We start from the raw sequence: 3846 nt of genomic DNA, 5'->3' as shown, positions 1-3846 counted from the left end.
TTACCCTGATAAACAGCTGAATATTGAAGCCAGGACCATCCAGCTGGAAAGCATTGTCCCTTTCCAATTTTCTTAAACATGGAGACACCTGGCTCCCAATAATGCTGACATTTACAGAAAATCCTGTCTTTAAAAGACAGTGGCTGTTAACCACCAACATGATTTCATTCACTTTTCTAGAAATATACTAACATTTATTCATACTTATCAGTATTTAATACTGTGCCTGCTGCAATATCAGAACTCAGTACATGTTTTTCAAATCTTACTATATGATAATGTGCTTGGTAGCAAAAAAGAAGAACAAAACTGCTTGTCCTAAATGTGTTTACAAGCTATTACTAATAATATTTTACACATACAAACTGGTAAAATGAAAGAGGAACCCAATCTAAGGGGATCTGAGTTTGGTAAAGGCACAGAAAGCTTAAATATGTATTTCTCAATATCTAGTGCTAAGTTCTTAGTATCTTCTGCTTTGTGTGGGAGGACTGGAAAGATGTGTAGGTACAGGGGACATTTTGTATCTGGATCCAGTTTTTAGCTGTTATTTCCTCTCAGTCTTTTGAGCATTATCGAGGATAAGTAAAAGTCAGGGAAGTCAGGGAAGAGATATAAGGGGGTCATTCAGGCAATCTTCCATCAATATATTTTTAAGTAGTTGTTTTTATTCTGAAGCACGTACTTTTCCCCCCCACATTTTTCACAATCACCCTTTGAGATACATATGTGTTTACATCATTTCATAATTCAGGCTTAGATATGTTATGTGACTTGCCAAAGGCTAGTCAGTCAGAAAGTGACAGGGGAGGACTTGCGTCCACTTCTGCGCATCTCCGGAGCAATACTCCTGAACATCATCAGATATTACCTCCTGTTCCAACTAGCCACCTACCGAGTCCTGTGTCCTAATAAGGTGTTGGGGGTAGAAGTGGAGAATTGCTCCAGTTTGAACCAAAAATTACCCAATTCATATATTTCCCAGCATGTTCGCGAAACTGGAGGGATGAGCACTCTAGACATAGATGACAGAAAGCTAACTTGCTATGATAATTCACTTTTGGGGGATTTTGAAAAGCCCCATGATAAATTCACAAAATGTTATACAAATTTGGTAAAGGCCCGGATATCCACTGCAATGTGTTCAGACCCAGGCAGGGCCTACAGCCTCAGTTTAAGGATGTCATTTTGAGGGGTGCCTGGTTGGCTTAGTTTGTTAAGCATCTGACTCTTGGTTTCAGCTCAGGTCATGATCTCTTGGTTCTTGAGTTTGAGCCCTGTGATGGGCTGGGTGCTGCCAGTGCAGAGCTGTTTGGGATTCTCTCTCTCTCCCTCTCTCTCTGAACCTCCCCTGCTCATATGCTCTCTCTCTCTCTCGCTCTCTCTCTCAAAATAAATAAATAATCTTAAAAAAAAAAAAAAAGAATGTCATTTCTAAGGGAAAAAGGCAAGCTTGACACACATTAAGCAAATCCTAAGCATAGTGTGGTATCTTTTACTCACTTTTTTCCACCTGCCCAGCCCCGATCCACTCCAATTCCATGGTAGTAACTGTTGAGAGGGGAAGGGGAAAGAGTAAACTCTTATAAGGAATCTGGATTTAACGCAAGCAACTTTTGCATAACAGAGGAATCCATATACATACAATGGGAGTGCCAAAGCCTACCTCATTTAATCCTAAACCCCACAGGGCTTTGGTACATTAAATGAGAAGTTTGAGAAGTGGTAATGGGGTTTTTCATCATGGGGTCATCCATGTGATCTTCTAGAGACTTTCAAGAAAAATTTCAGAGTTGGTCCTAAAGTAGGAGAGAGACACAAGAGGCTCCACAATAGTCGCTTACACCACACACACACGTATACACACACCAGAAATAATAATAATAAAATTATTATTTACTGTTTGCACAACTTTGGAGGGGGAATTGAAAATGAAGAAGGCTTGACTTAGCAGTGAAAAAAGAAGTGGTTCATTCCAGGTAAGATGACTGGCACGTGAAGCATGTGTGATGTAACTGTGATACAGTATGATCAAAGACCAAAAGCACCACTTTAAAAATGAAAAGGCTTGTATATCTTCTTATAACTCCCTTTTTTTCCTCCTTTGCAGAGGCCCTGCTGAATTCGACTGAAGCTACACAAAATGCATTTCTCAACGGATTGCTTCACCAAAACCGTAAATGTATTGTGTAAGAGCATTCTATTCTTTATTACAATTCAAATAACTGTCAAAATAAAATGTTAGTTGCTTCTCTAGTCAGAACAGTCCCTTTAGACTGTGAAAGAAATGATAATTAAAGACTATCCCTGCTGGATGTCAGTGATCTTTCACTCAGGATTGAAATCTTTCACTCAGGATTGAAATCTTGTCAGAAGTGACAAAATAAGTTAACATGTGCATATAAAGTGTCAGTATGCTATGAGTATTTAATTTCAAATGCTGATAGAAAACAATAGATTGTAGTATTTTTAAAGCAATAGTACTAATTAATTTGTTCCTTCTTTGCTATAAATTACTTAATTTTAATAGATTGTCTTTTTTTAATGTTTATTTATTTTTGAGAGAGAGAGAAAAAGAGAGACACACAGAGAGTGCAGGTGGCGGAGGGTCAGAAAGAAGGGAAAACACAGAATCTGAAGCAGACTCTGTGCTCTGAGCTGTCAGCACAGAGCCCGAGGTTGCATTTGAACTCAGGAGCTGCGAGATCATAAGTCGAAGTCAGGCTCTTAAGTGACTGAGCCATGAAAGCACCCCTAAATTGCTTAATTTTAAAATGAATAGGATGTATAGCTTCATATATATTACTTTCTTCTTTATAGCAATATATATAATTACCTGCATGCTACAAAATTCTATTTGTTGTGTTTTTCTGTGGTCTGGGAGTGGTTCTGATGTTGTTTTTATAGGTTCGTATCATAAGCTAGAAACTGAACATCTTGCCACGGAAATATTTTCCATAGGAGAACTTACAATGTGAATCAACAGTTACAGTGATAAAACACATTATGGCAGCACGACGACGGATTTTTGTTGTCCCTTGTTGTGGTGGTTTATTGGTTATATAGGATTTTGCTTCTGTTGTTATCAGTTTAGTTTCTTTGCTTTTGGCCACTGGAAAGGTTTTATCTAATTCCCGTCCCATTGACTTTTTTTGGACTCCTTTGTCTGCTATGTTAATTTTGCAGTTGATATTTTTAAAAATCTACTTGAAGACCACAATCATTAATTTATTCATCAAAACCCCCCACCTATTAGGCACCTACCACATTCCAGGCACTGTTTTGGGCACTCAGGACACAAACTGGAAAAAGCTATTGAATTCATGAGCTTATATTTTATATACAACTTAGCAAATAAAAAGTAAATGGTATGTTTGTATACAAAAAAGCTGATTAGTGCTATGGTCAAAATAATAAGATGGGGCATAGAAAAATGGAACAAGAGTGGACGTAGTTGCAGTTGTACCCAGGGTGGGGAGGAGAGGCTTCATTGAGGTGACTTTTGAGGAAAGGGTTAAAGGAGTCAAAGAAGTTAGCAGTGGGGATCCCACAGAAAGGAGCACTCTCAGAGACGGGCAGCGCAAGTGACATTAGGTGTCATTAAATCTCCTGAGCTCAAGGGAAGAGAAAGAAGGCCGGTACTTCTATGATGGAGTGGGTGAGGGGACAAGGAAGAGAAGAAAAGGTCAGAAGATGATAGGGGGACTTGCAAGCCCCCAGAAGGACTTTGGATTTTCTCCAGAAAGCCTTTGGATGTTTTTGAAGCAAGGAGTGACGTGATCTAACCTAAATCACAGCCGCTTCACTCTGGCTGCTCTGTGGTGACAACAGTCAGGGCAAGGCTCC

Source organism: Hyaena hyaena, unplaced genomic scaffold (assembly GCF_003009895.1).
Source record: "Hyaena hyaena isolate Hyena2069 unplaced genomic scaffold, ASM300989v1 scaffold_746, whole genome shotgun sequence".
Taxonomy (NCBI): Eukaryota; Metazoa; Chordata; class Mammalia; order Carnivora; family Hyaenidae; genus Hyaena; species Hyaena hyaena.
Note: the sequence above shows the minus strand (reverse complement) of the source record.